The sequence below is a fragment of the Saccopteryx bilineata genome, chromosome 1, assembly GCF_036850765.1.
Source record: "Saccopteryx bilineata isolate mSacBil1 chromosome 1, mSacBil1_pri_phased_curated, whole genome shotgun sequence".
Lineage (NCBI taxonomy): Eukaryota > Metazoa > Chordata > Mammalia > Chiroptera > Emballonuridae > Saccopteryx > Saccopteryx bilineata.
This window is the reverse complement of record NC_089490.1, coordinates 331,388,816-331,407,513: the sequence shown is the minus strand read 5'-3', so window position 1 is coordinate 331,407,513 and position 18,698 is coordinate 331,388,816. Positions and strand designations below refer to the sequence as shown.

General features: G+C 37.0%; 1 protein-coding gene and 1 pseudogene across 5 annotated transcripts in view; one reads left to right on the top strand and one right to left on the bottom strand.

Moving 5' to 3' along the window:
- Positions 1-18,698, bottom strand: part of GRM5 (glutamate metabotropic receptor 5) — a 526,023-nt gene that overhangs the window by 395,771 nt on the left and 111,554 nt on the right. The window lies entirely within an intron of this gene.
- Positions 15,489-16,286, top strand: LOC136319888 (cysteine-rich secretory protein 1 pseudogene; annotated as a pseudogene).

Genomic DNA, 18,698 nt, shown 5'->3' with positions numbered 1-18,698 from the left:
GGTAACGTTTGTCATCTTCATTTTAGAAGGAGAAGTCTGAGGCCCAAAACAAGTAAGGATATATACTCCGCTAAAGATACACCCAGAATTTTAATTCATATCTAATGACACAAAGCCCAGATCAATCAATGCCGATTGGATTGCAATTTTACTACACTATGCTACTTTTCATGGTGAATGAGAGAGAGGAAGTCCCACAGGGCACTGAGAGTTCTCACTTGGAAGCCTGGTGAAACATCATTAATTGATAAGAAGATCACAGAAGAAATAAAAGCAGCTATGTTTTTATTCTGAAATGTTATCAGCAAGCTATAGCAGTATATTGATGGCTATGTACATAAGAAAATCAGCTACCCCAATCTGACTGAGACTTTCAAATTGCAAAAGTAGTAACATTTATGTGGTAGCAGAAATGACTGCTGCTCGTCGGAAGCCAGTGTACAGAAGAGAGACTCACTTCCATTTCATGACGATTTCTAGTTGTCTGGAGAAATCTTCACAGCATATCATTTTCAAAGTGAAAGTTAAATTTGATTAAATGACTACTATAAATTTAAAAACTATCAATATATGAATATCAAATTTTATTGCCTAATATGTGAGAGAGGAGCTAATACTGGTCATAGAGTTCAGGAGTTCTTTACTAACGACACCTGTGAGGAGCTGTGTTAGAGTGCATCAGTTAATCTTTCTAACCCTCAGAGTAATAACAGTTATTAATAACAACAGCAGTAATGTGCTCATAGGAGACCACTTGCTCCTTATTTCCTATGAGATTGTAAGGATTCAAGAAATGGTGCCATATAAATAAAGCAATTAGAGTTACTTGTCTGATACCTACATTGCTCTAAAGTTTTTGATTTAGGACTCTGGTTTGTATTCTGTAGTTTATTAGAACAAAAATTGAGAAAACTGTGATAACAAAGATATTGAAACCTATTTGTTGAGGTACTTAAAAAGAAAATGCAATACTATAAAAATCAATTAAACTCAAACATCAAAGGAACTTCAAAGTTGCATGTGAAAGTAGATCAAAAGCCCCTAACATAGAATTGGGCAGAAAATAGGTGTTCAGAATGAGATCTTCGGAAAGCTTAACAAGTTTCTTTAAATTGCAAAAGGCTTTTATTTCTTATTAAGACTATCTTTGAAGGAATATACAGATGTGTGTTCAGCAGAAATAGAACTTGAATATATACATTCTGATGGTGCCTTAAATTCACATATCCTGACCCCTTATAAGCACAAGACCATAGGAGCCTGCACCCTCATTTGTTTCCCGGTGTCTTGCCATGTACACTACGCCTGGTCTCTGTGGGGTGTTCTCTCCACTGAATAAACAAACACTCCTGGGTCAGCCTCCGCCAGCCAAGCACAGGAACCACAGAATCCTCCCTACCCACAATATGAACAAAGCCTATTTGGGTAATTTAACCTCAATATCTATGTGGCTAATCACATAACTTATGGAAAAAATATATAATGTCATTTTATGGAGAGAAAAAAGGTATGAATTCACAGCAAGGCAGAACATTATATAATCAAATGTTTTATGCTGCTAAAGGTATTTCAGCAGCCATCTGCATATGACCTTTATTTTGTAGCATTCTACCTTACAAAGTTTCAAAAGAAGTATTTCACCTAATTGTTGATGTTATGAAGCAAAGGTTTCTGTAAACACCACCAAGAAAAACACAGTAGGTTTTATGTTAATTCAGTCCTTTGGAGCGTAACTGGTGCAGGCAAAGTTACTATTCAAAGAATGGTTATCAACATGCTGTTCAACTGTTGTTAGAGTTAGGTTCACATTCTGGCCATTGAATTAGCTAAAATGCTTTCCCTTCCCAATTGAAGAATGAAGAGAGCACAATATCAAATCACACTGGTTGCCTGCAAGAAACAGTACTGAAAATGTCCCATTTAGGATGTAATGATGCAGACTTAAAAGGGACTCAGTATAGCATTGAGAACCCTGCTGTTAACCTCATGAGCCCCACAAAATGATACAGTGACATGTGACACTTGTCAGTGATTTTAAACACAATGGTAAAAAGGGTTTTAGCCAACATTTCTTTGCATGGCCCCTCAGGTAAGTAAGGCCAGTGTCACTATTTTTATCATAATGTTAAAAAAGAAAAATGAGGCCCAGAAAGAATCAATAATTGATGAAAGATTCACAAGTTAGGACTGTAGTCAGGGCTAACATTAGAGTCTAACATTGTCCAATAGAACTTTCTGCAGTGATGGAAATGTTCCATAAATCTGAGCCATCCGAGATCTGTGGCCACTGAGCCCTTTGAAATGTGATTGGTGCAACTAAGAAGCTGAATATTTTATTTCTTTAAATTTAAATAGCCACATGTGGCCAGTAACTATGGTACTGGACAACAGAGTACTGGTCAATCTCTCTTTGCTCTGTCTTGTAATCATGCTGCTGATTTTGTTACCACTCTCGGGAGCTTAGTCTACTAGCAGTAATAGTTCTGATAGCCTCACAGCCTAGTTGAGTGCATGGTGGGGACGGCACTGAAGATGGGGGAATGGAGGAAGGTCACAGTGGCAAAGGCTGAAGGATCGAAATTTAACAGGTTGAAGGAAAAGGACTCTTTAATCTACTAAGCCTTCCAAAATAATACAATATATGAAGATACTTTTCCATTTACTAAGTTTCCAAAAAATTATGTGGACAAATTTTATAATGATTTATATTAGGTCTTCCTAACACTTTAATTGTATATTAACAGTAACCAGAATAAAAAGCCAACTGGCAGCTAATTTTGTATTATTTTTACATAGCTATAAACTAAAGCTAAGATAACATTTAGTTACATAACCACAAGGGGTGCAACATTATGTCTTTAAGAATACAAAACACCAAGACAACCTTTTTAAATCTGCTCTACAAATTATATTGAACAGCATAACTTATGTTCCATAGTTGTACACTGATCACTGCTTTGCTTAAATGATAATACTGAAAAGTCTTATGCCAAATATTCTGATTTAACAATAACAGTTAATGAGTATTTATGTTTAATTATATTATTTTGAAAATCAGTAAATTTTGTATACCATGTACCTTAACTTTCAATAACTACATTTATATATCTAATTATATATATAATTATAATATATATTATAAAATTAAGAAAAATCTACATTTTCCCAGGATGTAAAACTAATTTGCCACATTTATTCCCACGCACTCAACTTCATCATTAGCTTAAATGCCTGTACTTTTTAAAATCAAATTCCTTCACATGTCACCTACACTCTAATCACACCTTTTGTTTCTCTCCATGTCCCAAATTTACCCTGAACTTTCTCACTTTTCTACCACTATGTGTGGAGGTCTCTTAGAGTGTTCTTCCCACCTGTCCTCCACCTACTAAGTCTTACATTTTTCAGTCCTAGATGAGATGTCTCCGATTACAGAAAGTCTTTGGTTTTAGCAGATGTTATCACTGCCTCCTCAGTATTTTCTTAATTATTCTGACCTTAGCACTATGTTTTGCACAATAAATATATCTTTAAAACACTTGTGATTAGTCAGTCGTCAAAAGCTCCTTGGAGGAAGGACTATTTGAATCCTTCCAAAGTGCCTGCTTATAACATAGGTTCTTAAAATATACAGTTAAAAGGACATTTTAAAAAAAGTAAAACTATCATTATTTGCAGATGATATGATATTGTATATAGAAAACCCTAAAGTCTCAGTCAAAAAGCTACTGGACCTGATAAATGAATTCAGCAAAGTGGCAGGATATAAAATCAATACTCAGAAATCAGAGGCATTTTATACACCAACAATGAACAGTCAGAAAGAGAAATTAAGGAAACAATCCCTTCACAATTACAACCAAAAAAATAAAGTACCTAGGAGTAAACTTAACCAAGGAGACTAAAGACTTGTACTTGGAAAATTACAAAGCATTGATAAAAGAAATCAAGGAAGATACGAACAAGTGGAAGCATATACCATGCTCATGGTTAGGAAGAATAAACATCATTAAAATGTCTATTTTACCCAAAGCAATCTATAAATTCAATGCAATACCAATTAAAATACCAAAGACATACTTCAAAGATATAGAACACATATTCCAAAAATTTATATGGAACCAAAAAAGAACACGAATAGCCTCAGCAATCTTAAAAAAGAAGAATAAAGTGGGAGGTATCACACTTCCTGATATCAAGTTATACTACAAGGCCATTGTACTCAAAACAGCCTGGTACTGGCATAAGAACAGGCATAGAGATCAATGGAACAGAACAGAGAACCCAGAAATAAACCCACAGTTCTATGGACAACTGATATTTGACAAAGGAGGTAAGGAAATACAATGGAGTAAAGACAGCCTCTTTAACAAATGGTGTTGGGAAAATTGGACAGCTACCTGCAAAAAAATGAAACTAGATCATCAGCTTACACCACTCACAAAAATAAACTCAAAATGGATAAAAGACTTAAATGTAGGCCGTGAAACCATAAGCATCTTAGAAGAAAACATAGGCAGTAAGCTCTCCGACATCTCTAGGAGCAATATATTTGCTGATTTATCTCCACAGGGAAGTGAAATAAAAGACAGGATAAACAAATGGGACTATATCAAACTAAAAAGCTTTTGCACAGCTAAAGACAACAAGAATAGGATAAAAAGACAAACTACACAATGGGAGAACATATTTGACAATACGTCTGAGAAGGGGTTAATAACCAAAATTTATAAAGAACTTGTAAATCTCAACACCAGGAAGACAAACAATCCAATCAAAAAATGGGCAAAAGAGATGAATAGACACTTCTCCAAAGAGGACATACAGATGGCCAATAGGCATATGAAAAAATGTTCAACATCACTAATCATTAGAGAAATGCAAATTAAAACCACAATGAGGTATCACCTCACACCAGCCAGAATGGCGCTCATCAACAAAACAACATAGAATAAGTGCTGGCGAGGATGTGGAGAAAAGGGAACCCTCCTGCACTGCTGGTGGGAATGCAGACTGGTGCAGCCACTGTGGAAAACAGTATGGAGATTCCTCAAAAAACTGAAAATCGAACTGCCTTTTGACCCAGCTATCCCACTTTTAGGAATATACCCCAAGGACACCATAGAATGGTTCCAAAAGGAGAAATGCACCCCCATGTTTGTGGCAGCATTGTTCACAATAGCGAAGATCTGGAAACAGCCCAAGTATCTGTCAGAGGACGAGTGGATTAAAAAGCTTTGGTACATATATACTATGGAATACTACTCAGCCATAAGAAATGATGACATCGGATCATTTACAATAACATGGATGGACCTTGATAACATTATACGGAGTGAAATAAGTAAATCAGAAAAAAACTAAGAACTATATGAATCCATACATAGAAGGGACATAAAAATGAGATTCAGAGACATGAACAAGAATGAGATGGCAACAGAGGTGGGGGGTAGGGGGAGGGTGGATGGGGCGAAGAAGGAGAGAGGGGTTGGGGGAGGGGAGGGGCACAAGAAAACCAGATAGAAGGTGACAGAAGACAATTTAAAAAAAAATGAAGATGTTCAAACAGCATTTGGGTTTCAGTTGTTTTTGTCGTACTGACTCTAGACCATCAGTTTCACAAAACAGCATTAGAAGGAAACTCAATCTTCTATTCAAGTATTCCTGACACTACTCATAAGAGAATGTGCAAGTGAGAGGTTTAGAGTAGCAGATTGGCTCAGGATTCCCTCACCTTGATAACTTTGTCAGAATAAATAATCACCTAACACTTTGCCTTCACAACCCTTTTACATAAAAACTAGAGTGTTTGGAGTGCAACTCCCTTAACAAGAATTTTTAAGTAAAGCAGACAGAGAGTAAAATAAATCTAAATGATAAGTGACATTTATCATAATAAGACTTATTCTAATTAAGTGAATTATTTTGCTTCCCAGTTATTCTTTTAAAAACATTTTACCATGATTTGATATGCATTTTATTCATTTATTCAACAAGTATTCATTAAGGACAGACTGTATGCTAGGCACTCAGAGGCTAGAGATTGATTATAAATATTACATTGTCCTTGTTCTCAAGAATTCCCAGTCTGATAAGGGAGGCAGAATTAGATGATAGTTAAAAATATAATTTTAAGTACACTGACTTTCATTTTTTTCCTGGCTTGATTAACTAATAATTTTTTTTTTTTTTTGTATTTTTCTGAAGTTGGAAACTGGAGGCAGTCAGACAGACTCCTGCATGACCCGACTGGGATCCACCCGGCATGCCCACCAGGGGGCGATGTTCTGCCCATTTGGAGTGTCGCTCTGTTGCAACCAGAGCCATTCTAGTGACTGAGGCAGAGAGGCCATAGAGCAGTGGTTCTCAACCTTTCTAATGCCGTGACCCCGCAATACAGTTCCTCATGTTGCGGTGACCCCAAACCAAAAAATAATTTTGGTGGCTACTTCATAACTGTAATCTTGCTACAGTTATGATTCGGAATGTAAATACCTGATATGCATTATGTATTTTCCGGTGGCTTTAGGCGACCCCGCTGGGGTCACGACCCACAGGTTGAGAACCACTGCCATAGAACCATCCTCAGTGCCCGGGCCAACTTTGCTCCAATGGAGCCTTGGCTGTGGGAGGGGAAGAGAGACAGAGAGGAAGGAGAAGGGGAGGGGTAGAGAAGCAGATGGGCGCTTCTCCTGTGTGCCCTGGCCAGGAATTAAACCCGGGACTCCTGCATGCCAGGCCAACGTTTTACCACTGAGCCAACCGGCCAAGGCCTGATTAACTAATAATTTAACTTTGGGGAGTTCCTTTAGCCTCTCTTGAGCCCATTTCTTCATCTGATAAATGGGGAACACTAAAAGAACATAATTACACACAGTACTCAGTACAACACTTGGAATTTAATAAATGCTCTGTAATTATTAGTAATAATAATGCAATTCAAGGTGAACAGTTCTATAGATATAATCTGCTATGCAAATGTGAAAGGAAAAGACCTCATTCTGTCAGAGTGAGTTGGAGAAGGCTTCTCAGAGGGAGGAATGTTGAAACTAAGACTTGAAAGATGAGTAGGAATTTTCCAGGTGGCGTTGCCGAGAAAGAGATGGGTGTTTCAGATTAAGGATGCATGCTCAGAGGAATATACCGAGAAGTGTAAGCAGCCAATGCAGCTGAAGCAGAAGGCATATGAAGAGGCACAGGATGCATGGCAGAGGGATCCAAGAAACATTCAGAGGACGAGGGCTATGAATGAATTTCCATTTTATAAAGACCAGTATGGCTACAGTTTATAAAGCACATTTTAGAGCAGGGGTCCCCAAACTTTTTACACAGGGGGCCAGTTCACCGTCCCTCAGACCGTTGGAGGGCTGGACTACAAAAAAAACTATGAACAAATCCCTATGCACACTGCACATATCTTATTTTAAAGTAAAAAAACAAAACGGGAAGAAATACAATATTTAAAATAACAAACAAGTAAATTTAAATCAACAAACTGACCAGTATTTCAATGGGAACTATGCTCCTCCACTGACCACCTATGAAAGAGGTGCCCCTTCCAGAAGTGCGGCGGGGGCCAGATAAATGGCCTCAGGGGGCCGCATGTGGCCCGTGGGCCGTAGTTTGGGGACCCCTGTTTTAGAGAGCTGAAGATTTAATGAGAAAACAGGATGGAGTTTGCTCCCATTATCCCAAGCCATAGATGAGCAGACTTTATAATTAATTAGGAAACCCTTTGTTTTGTCCCTGTATATTAAGGAGGATGCCAGTTCTAGATAGTCTCACTGCTCAGGGATCTAGAAGATGTCTCATTGCATCCAGGCATAAAGTAGTGTTCAAACCTCGCTGAGACTTTCTAGTGATGGTCAGTCCATCACTTACATAACTGATAATTAAAACTCAGATTTTAAAAGAAGCTCTGACCAACCTGAGAAGATTTTAAAGTATTATAAAAAAATTAGAAACTTGTATTCTTTTGAGTTTCTGATAAATTTAATTACCCAATACTTAAAGAAGAAAATGATACTCAATAAAGGCTTCACTGATAAAAATGACATCTGGATGAGGAAAGAAGCAAGCCATGCAGAATGTAGGAATGAAGCACTTTTATAGGCAGAAGAAACTTTACTTGCAAAGGACCAGAGACCCACCTGGGCTTGGAGTTTTGGAGGAAGAGCTAGTAGACCATTTGCTTAGAGTAAAATGTGGGAATGGGTGGAATGAAGTCATGAGGTCAGTAGTAGGAATCAGAATGTGTAGGTCAGTTTACATTTTATATGAGTGAGTTTGGAAACTACTGAAAGGTCATAAACAGAGTAAGAAATTTTCTAACAACCCTTTGAAGTAGGCATATCATAGGACTATTACTAAATAACTTTATTTTTATTTGCAAAGAAAGTAAATTTCATTAGTTATCATCACACACAAAAGTTAACTCTATGTGAAGAAATAAAATGCTAATTAGCTTGATTGTGGTAATCCTTTCACCATATATATATATATATATATAAAATCATTATGTTGTACATCTTAAATATATATATTTATATATATATTTAAGTGACAGGAGGAGAGATAGACAGACTCCCACATGTACCCCAACTGGGATCTACCTGGCAACCCCAGGTTGAGCTATGACAATGTTTTGGTTGATTTATCCTGGAAAACTTCTTCATCTAATAGAGTTGGTTACATCTGAAAACATGGGGCAAAAACAGCTGTTCAGGAGTTCAGCAGAATGAAAACATAGATCTGAAACCAAATGAATCTATGGGATTGTAGTTAGTATAAACAGTAAACTCAAAGTGAATTTAGGTCAAGTCACCTGTTATTTCTAATTTGATTGCTGTATGAAAAAAATAACCTAGATCTACCAAAGTGAGTCAACATATATTGGCATTTTTATGATTTGATAAAGATGCTGGTAGTGAGATTAGGCCAGATATACTAAAGGACACACAGCTAATAACTGGTACAGTTTCAGTTAGACCTAACTTGTGTTAGACTTCAGAGCCTAAAGTAACTCTAAATTATATCACTGACCCTTTGGTATATATATATATATATAGTTCAGGAGCCTCTGGATCTCTGTATGATAACATTTCTAGCAGTAACCTACATATATAAATCAAGTTAATCTAAGAGGCTTGACTGAAGACAGGTAGGGTAAAAAGAGAACATGAAACTAGGCAGCATACATGAATTCCCTGTTTTAGAACCTTGTTCTTAGCATCTAGACAGTCAGGGAAACAAATGGGGGCAATGAACTAGACCTCGGCAGCTCTCAGTGATTTACTTTTCTGTTTAATTCAAAACAACTCAGCAAGTTGTCCTCAGAGAAATGTTACAGCATTTAAAAAATATTTTGCTTATTTTAAGAATACTGGCAAATCCAAAGAGACACAGCAGCCAAGAATTGAGGCTGCCATTAGCAGCTGTGCCAGGGTCAAAGTCACCGTCTGTCCTTGGGCCATTCATTCAACTGTTTTGAGACCTCATTTTCTTTCACAGTTAAATGGAACTCTTGTAACTTATTCATTTTCACTTTGAGATTCCTAAGATAATTTGCTATTTAATCAGAAGTACGGGTAATATGTTATCCTTCCCTCTCTGCTAATTTAATCATCCTTTTCTTAACCTCCCAAACTCTAACATAATATTCTAAGACTCAATTGACTCTTCATGATCTTTTTGTTTTTTCATTTCATCATAAATTTATCATCTAGTCCTAAACATCTCCTTCACTTTAATGTTTATCCTTTCATGCATATGTCTTATCTACCCAGAGATCCTAGAAGGCAGAGAGCCAAAATACATATATAGTTCCATGTACACCCAAAGATAAGTCAAATGTTGTGTGGGAACAAAAGAATTGGTTGAGTATTTGATGATGATAATTGTAATAGCAATTACTCTTAATAGAGCATATACTTTGTGCCAATCTCATTATATAATACATTATTTACCCTCATAAAACCTTGCAAGGTATTTATTATAATCTGATTTTAGAGTAAGGATATTAACATGAGTAGAATTTAAGGAACTTGGGAAACAGAGAGAAAGTGGCAAAGTGTGATAAAAACTCAGGTTTTTCTATCTTCCAAATGATGCAAAATGGCAGAAGTCTCAATGCAGATATAGTTGTATAGATTCCATTTACCATTCACTCCCCAATATAATTATGCATTCATTTATCCATCAATTTAATGATTTATCCATTCATCCACCTTCCCTTCTGTCCATACACTCACCCATTTATCCATTCATCTATTAATGCATCTACCCTTCAATCAATCTATGTATTCCTTCACTTACTCATTGAGCCATCTAATCATTCATGCACACCAAACAATCGAGTCATCTAGCCATTCATACACACTAAACAACTCATTCATTGATATTCTCATTCATCCAATTATGCCCTAAATCATTTATTGATTTTCTCATCCAATTGTATGTTGAACCCCTTGCAAATCTTGTCATTTGTTCTTACTCATTCTTATTTCATCTACCTATTCATTGATTCACATATGCATTTATCAATTAAAAATTCATTTATTAACATTATTAAACTCCTTATTTATAGCATATCCTTGCTAGACACATAGAATACTAAAATGAGTAAGACATGTCCCAGACTATTTAAAGAATCTTGGGTGAAACCAACTTTGCAATATGGAAAGGAGAGGTGGTTAATAAAAAGTTCTCAAAGTGGTGATTCACAGATACACTTTCAAAAGAAACAAGAGTTGACAAGTTGAAAGACAAGAAAGTCATTTCAGGCAATGGAAAATAGCAAAGCAAATGTAAATTTGCATTAAATAACAGCATATATGTGACAGATTGTTGTTAATCCTTCTCCAATTTTACTATACCATTTCTTTGATGGTAATAAAATAATCAATTAATAGCTAGGCAAATAGTTACCAATAATCAAATTTATATTTGTCAGCTTTTTTTTTTCTTTTTACAGAAACAGAGAGAGTCAGAGAGAGGGATAGATAGGGACAAACAGACAGACGAGAAGCATCAATCATCAGTTTTTTGTTGTGACACCTTAGTTGTTCATTGAATGCTTTCTCATATGTGCCTTGACCATGGGCCTTCAGCAGACAGAGTAACCCCTTGCTGGAGCCAGAGACCTTGGGTCCAAGCTGGTGAGCTTTGCTCAAACCAGATGAGCCCACACTCAAGCTGGCGACCTCGGGGTCTTGAACCTGGGTCCTCCACATCCCAGTCCAACGCTCTATCCACTGCACCACCACCTGGTCAGGTTGCCAGCTTCTATTGTAGTTAGATATTACCATTTATATAAGTTTTGATCATTGAATATGAGCAGGAGTGATGCATACACATTCTTATTATATTTTAAATAAAAAAATCATATCTTCTCTTATCACGCTTTTGGTTGGAATACCATTGCATTATAGAGTCATCTTGGACTCTACAGAAACAACAACCTGCTAGAGATGGCAGAGTAACAGGATAGAAGAATGAAAGGCCTTGAGGGCTGTCCTTTGAAACATTCTCTAGCTTGAGCTTTTACTTCCATTTTATTTAAGTCACTTTTCACTTATTAATTCAGATACTTTTATGGTATGTGAACCTATATTATGAACAATTGAGACTATTTCTTTAAAATGAGATTTTTCTCTAACAAAATATAAAATGTGCCACTGTTTTTGAAGTAGTGGAGTGAGCTGTGAAGACACAGATAATACATTCTGAAAAGTCGATAGCTCTTAGTATGTTGTGACAAATATTTGTAAAAATTTCCTCAATAGTTAGAAAGAAGACCACTTCCTGAGTCTACATTCAAGAGGGAATGATTAGAAATATTCAGGATATTGGTATATATCACATTCTTCTTTAATATTTTAGTAAGGTCCCAGGCAAGAGAAATAACATTGGCTCAAGCTAAACAGTTTGCCCAGGTTGAGGGCTATATAGATATGTTAAGTGAGGCATTCTCATCTGCAGCTTGCAATCTAAATTGATGGAGATTCTGGTAATTTGTAGTGTTATGGATTAGAAAGGTAATTGATTTTTTTTTATCTTAGAATGAAACAACAATATTAGGAATCTTCAAAAAAGCACTTTAGCTGGAGAAAAGAACATGGCACCAAACCTTTTTAATTAAAAAACATTAGCCAAACATTGGAGCCACTACAGTAGCAAAAATAAAATCCAGGACACTATCTTCTCATCCAAATCTATTGTGTCAGATGACTCCGTTATAACTCTCATTAATTTTGAGAAATAGTAGATAGGCACCATTTAAAGAGGAATTTTTAAAAATCAAATTTTCCAGATTTAAAACTATTGATATAATATAATTCATATTTTTCTCAGGGGTGTAGGAAGCTAGGATGTGCACCACTCCCAATATAACAAAATTAAACCAGGCAAACATCAAGGTCACAAATGTTGAACCCATCAAAGTGCTGTGATCACAGGTCAATTAATTAGCCCAACACCAACAAATGGAGATGCACCTGTGAAGAGAAGTAAAATATAACACATTTCCAATATTATTGACAGACCTAAGAAACTCAGAATAACATGCAGAATTTATAATATACCATATCTAGTCACATCGTATGAAGCATCTGAGCACCCAAAATCAAAAACAATGTTTTTCAAGGTAGCCAAAGAATAAATTTAAATTATATACAGCAGAATAAGAATAAAAAATTATCAGAATCCTCTTCAGAAATCATATAAGCTGAAAGACAATAAAGCAACATCTTTAAAGTGCCAAAAGAAGAAGAAGAAAAAAAGAAAGAAAAAACCCTGAATATTCCTTTTAAAAATGCGTAGTTACACTGAGTAGTCAGAAAAAGAAGAAAAAAAGAAACATGGAGCAGATGGAACAAATACAAAATAGCTAGCAGTTTGTAGATTTCAATCTGATCATATTAATAAAAATATTAAGTGTGAATATTCTAAACACACTAGTTAAAAAAATAGATTTGATAAAAATCTATGACATATAGTTATAAGCTATCTACTATTCACTTTAAACATAAAGCCTCTATATGGTAAAATAAAAAGAATGGAAAGAGAGATAGAAAACAAATATTAATCAAAGGAAAGCTGGAGTAACAATATTAATACCAGAATAAGTAGAATTCAGAACAAGAAATATTGTCAGGCATAAAAAGTTACATAATGGGGTCATTTCTCCAAAAAACAAAAACATCTTAATTGGACATGCAATGAACAACTAGCCTCAAAATACGTAAATTAAAAACTGAATACAGAAAGGAGACCTAGACACATCCACAGCTGTGATTGGAGACATCTCAATAAATTAGAGAGCAAGGAGGCAAAAAAATCAGACCTGAAAAACCTCAAATCTTGAAGACCTAATTAACATATCATAGAACACTCTAACCCTAAACAGCAGAATATATATGGTTCTCAAGTACACACAGAACTTTCACCAAGATAATCTACATAGCAAGAAATTCAATAAACCTTAAATTTTACAAAAGTAAACACCATACAAAGTTGATTCTTGACCCGTAGTAGAATTTAACTGGAAAGAAATAAAGATATCTGGAAAATCTCAAATGTTTTAGAACTAAGTAACAGATTTCTAAATAATGTAAGGGTCAAAGAGGAAGTCTCAAGAAAAAATTAAACTAAATAAATTTATAAATAAGACATAAAAATGTGTAAGATGCAGTTAAATAAATTTTTTACAGGTTATACCATTAAATGCTTACCTTATAAAATAAGATCTTATATTGATAAACTAAGTTTCAATTTAAAAAACTAGAGAAAGAAGAGACAAACTCAAACCAAGCAGAAAGAAAGAAAGAATAAAGTCAGGAACATAAATCATTGAAACTAAAAACGGAAAAGCAATAGAAATAAATCAATTTAACCAAAAGCTGCATATTTGAAAAAATATTAAAAATTGATAAAACTCTTGTCCTAATGGCAACCAAACAGAAAAAAAGTCATAAATATTCACATCAGGAATAAAATAAGTGACATCATTATGTATCCTCACAGACATTACAAGTATAGTAAGGGAAAACTGAGTAACTCAATGCCCATAAATTGACTCGTTAATGGGAATGTTATTGTGACTATTCAGTTCCTACTCCAGCATAGCATTTTCAGTATGTTTTTTGTCACTGGATCACAAAGAACCACAGCTCAACCTGACATAGGTAATTATTCGTAACCTAGAAATCATTGACTTCACAGCAGAAACAAGCAATGAGACTTTGAGGCTGTCTCTCCTGGATATGAGATGAGTATGTATGCACACTGTGGTAGGTAATACTAGTAGTTGTTCTTTAATTTTCAGTGTCCTCTTCTCTCACAGAACAAGATCCATGGTTTTCAGTTATAACATTCAGAATAAAAATTAGGTTTTCTACCATCTTTTAAAGCTAGCTGTGGCGACACCACTAGGGCAACAGAAGTGCAAAACTAACATGTGGAATTCGATGTCATGTGCTCTATCAGGCATAGCTCATTATTAAAACAGAAAGCAGATTAAAGCATCTATTAAAACAGAAATCCTTTCTGTGTTTCAATCAGAAAGGATTTCATAGAATGGGTTTGCTACACAGTAACAGAAGATTTGAGAAGCCAGACAAAGTCACAAACTAACCAAGCTTACTAAATATAATAAGACATTTATCTAATTCATATATATAAATATTTATATAGTATAAATTATAAATATATATCATTATGTCATATATAAATTATATTCAAATATATATAATTATATATATATATATATTTACTGAATAGTCCTATATTTATTAAAGTTTAACAACAGTACACCACCACTGCACTCACAGGAACAGCGGGATAACGGGGAGTTCAGAACCAAAGGTCCTTGTGATGGCTGGTTGAGAAGTGAGAGTGAGAACTGAGGCTTTGAATCCTTGGGACATCTGTTTAAGGACAGGGGCACAGAGTTTTTTTTTGAACTGTAGCTGTTTTAGATGCCATTCAAGGGAGATGAAGGGGAGGGGGAAATGCCCAACCTGCCAAGAACATCTACCAGTTTACACAGCAGAACAGGGGAAAGTGAGGCATGCATCTTAAAGCATTAAATACATGACCAATGAATATATAAATGAAAGGGATAGTTGATTTTGCCTGGGTTTTTTTGAGTTGCAATTCAGATATGATGGGAAGCCATCTGTTGTGGTAGGTAACAGGATAGAAAGAACCTGGGCCTGACAACTGAATGCAGGCTTTTACATGAAAAGGTTCAGCTCAATCTTATATGAGAAAAAGGAATCCACCTATGTCTTATTAAAATCATTGTTAGTTTTGAATATCTGACCCAATAGTTAGCCTACAGTAATACAGTATATTACAATTAGAATTGCATAGCTGTAATAGAGGATATGAGAGATGGTGTTATTTAAAAAAAGAAAAAGGGAGAGGAGTAAAAGAGAAAGAAGGGGCCAAGATGGCCAGGTGCTGAAGAAGCCAGTTTGTGCAGAGAGATGAAGAGAGAAGATGTGCAGGTGGGGAACAAAGGGATTATTACAATGAAATACTTCTTGTTTTTAGCTGTGGCTACTTGCTTTCTGCCTGCTTTTCTTGTAAGAGTTTGTGAGGCAAAACTACCTGTGATTTTATATAATGAAGTCTATACTGGTTCAACAACTGTACAAGCAGAAATTGTTGATTTGCATAACAGCCTCCGGAGAGAAGTACTTCCTACAGAAACATTCTGAAAATGAGTTGGAGCAAAGAAGCTGCACACAATGCAGGAATGTTGACAAAATATTGTGACTTGATAACGAGCAATGCACTTAAGAGGCAAATTACAAATACTTTTTGTGGAGAAAATTTGTATTTGACATCTTCTCTTACCTCATGGTCAAATGTAATTAAAATCTGGTACAACGAGTCTAAATACTTTTTAGTATGGCCAATGGACACCAATGGATGAGGACAAAACAGTTGATCATTACACTCAGGTTGTTTGGGCTACTTCTTACCTCATTGGCTGTTCTGTGTCACCATGCTGCAAAAGAAAGTCGTCACCTGAGTATCTCTATATTTGTCACTATTGTCATGAGGGAAATGAACCTGACAAAAAGAATGAACCTTATAAGCAGGGAAAACCATGTGAAGACTGTCCAAATAACTGTGAAGATAAACTTTGTACAAACCCCTGCATCTACTATGATGAATACATTGACTGTAAGGCACAAAAAATAATTTTTGGATGCAGCCACTCAGGAGTTCAACTATGATGCAAAGCCACTTGTTCATGTGTCACTGAGATAGCATAACTATTGTTATTTACAACTCTAATGTGCTGTTAGGGAAATATCTGCTGGGTTATATTATTGACTTTATGTTGCTTTAGTTGCTTCTGCTGAAATTCATTTGGTTTTAATTATACTGTACTGGAGATCTTAATTAGCAAAAATCACCTGCCACCCACTCCTGTCTTGATAAATCCTGAAGTAACTTTGTTTTACACTTTCTTACTGCTGGAATGAAAGGTCCAGTTCCACCCCAGCCTCTTATTTAAATCTTTAGATTTATAGTTCTCAGGTTGACATAATTCCACTGATGGTATAAATGGGTCCCTCTTTCTCTGTTTTAACTCCTTCCCCTCCTTTGCCATGTCTCCAACCAGCCTGAAGTTGTCTTATCTGTATAATCTACATGAACTAATAATTCTTCACCTATTAACTTTACTTCTATTTTAAATTGGTCATTAAAATAATTTTTTAAAAATGGCATGGAGTTGTTGGTAAAACAGCTGTGTTAGGGTTGCTCACTGGTTTACTGGCTGCAAGCACTTTGATTAGTGCATGAGCATGTGGCGGTGCCACATGTGTATAATCTGTGTAAGGCACCTACTCAGAGTGGGTGGCAGATTGTAGATTGTCTGCATACCACTGTGAGGGGCCATTTTTGCTGTTTATTTGCCTGAGAAGTGCTTTTCCCTGCCTATTTGCTCGTCCACCATTGCAAGAATCTATTAAATGGGAATGGCCCAATGCTTTCCATCTCCACAGTTCCTCTACCATCTGCCCAAATCCAATGTGGACCTGCCTGGTCTCGGCCACTAGCATTACATCTGGCATAGTCAGCAGGATGCGGAGCAGATTGGTATGGAGCCACTAACACCCTTGAAGGATGAGGTAGAGCAGTGGTTGTTCTCCAGTATATGGTTCCCCATGGCTGCCCTTTTAGGGGCCTTGGGCTGGATTTCTTTTTCCAGCCCTGAGAGAAAGACCAAGCACCAATTACAGTATGAACTGGAATGAGCTCTGGAGAAGGAGGCTGACCGGTTCAAGAGCTATAGCATGAGATGCAGGCTGAGCACCAATGGTGCCTGAAAATGGAGTGGTTACTGGAGAAGAAATTATGGGTTTGTGAACTGCATTTTACCCTAGAAGCTGGATGTTGCAGTGACAGTTGTTGGAGGAACAATTGCGGATTCAAGAGCTCAAGTTCCAGCTTCAGGCTGAGTGCTGGCAGCCACAGTAGCTGAAGTAGGCACTGAAGATGGAGCTGCATTTGTGCTGGTGGAGTGGTTCTGAGTCAGTGGGAGCAGGTGTTTCCAACTCTTCTGAGGAGGAGGAGGAGGTTCAGGCTGCAGCTGCCATCCACAGACTCAGAGCCCAACCAGTGGTCACCCAGAAGGTAAGAACCCAGCAACCAAGAATGCCTCAGGGGCAGGCACAACCCCCTCCCCAGGTAGTGGAGCACTCTGTGGTCTGGCCGTACACACAGGCAGAGCTGATGGAGTTGGTGGGGTAATTCAGGCAGAAACCCACTGCAGCCTGGTTGCTGCAGTTGTGGGACACAGAGGTGGATGGCATCATGCCCTCCAGAACAGAGATGGAGAAATTGGCCACCATTACCACACACTCCTCCTTGAGGCAGCATCTTCAAAACTTCCATGACAACCCAGGAAACCACACCCTAAGAACCCTAAGAATGGGTGATGGTTACCATTTATATGGTCTGGCAGAATTCTGGAGACTTGCTGGGCGCAGTGAGTTGGTGGCAGTCCTATAGTGAACTGCCCAAGGTCTTTTGGGAACTGGGTATGAAGAATGCTGCTTTCAACCCGAGGTCCCCGTGAACCAGATGAGGAAGTGTTTATGGTAGGGATAAGGAACCTTACTCCCTATAGCATCCCATCAGCCCTTTTGGGTCACTAGTGGCTATCCTGAGCCCCTATGTGGGCATCCCATCAATGCAGTTACACAGATGGTAGCAGATTTGGCGAGCAGGAGGCAGCATGGAATCATAAGGCTGTGTGGGCTGCTGCTCATGCTGCTCTCCCAAATAATAAGAGAAATGGGCCTATAAAGGTTACCAGAACACAGATGTGGGTAGATTTGATTGTGGCTGGGACAGATAGAGAGAAATTGGGTAGCAGGTCTAATAAAGTTTTGTTAGAGCTTTGGAAGCAGCTTGAGCTGGAACAGAGGTTCCAGCTGCTCAAAAAGCAGGGGAAGCAGGTGGCTTCAGGAGCAGCCAAGAAAATGGCTGATGTTTGGGTTGCATGGCTGCAGGATTATTTGATGGAGACAGCTGAGAAAAAGAAGGATCCCCAAGACCTTTTATCCCAGTTTGAATAGAGAGAAGACTGAGGGACCCATCTAACTGGGACAGGTGGGGGGGGGGGGCTGGAGGGCCCATGAGAAATTGGCAATCTACTGGTCCACTTCTAATGT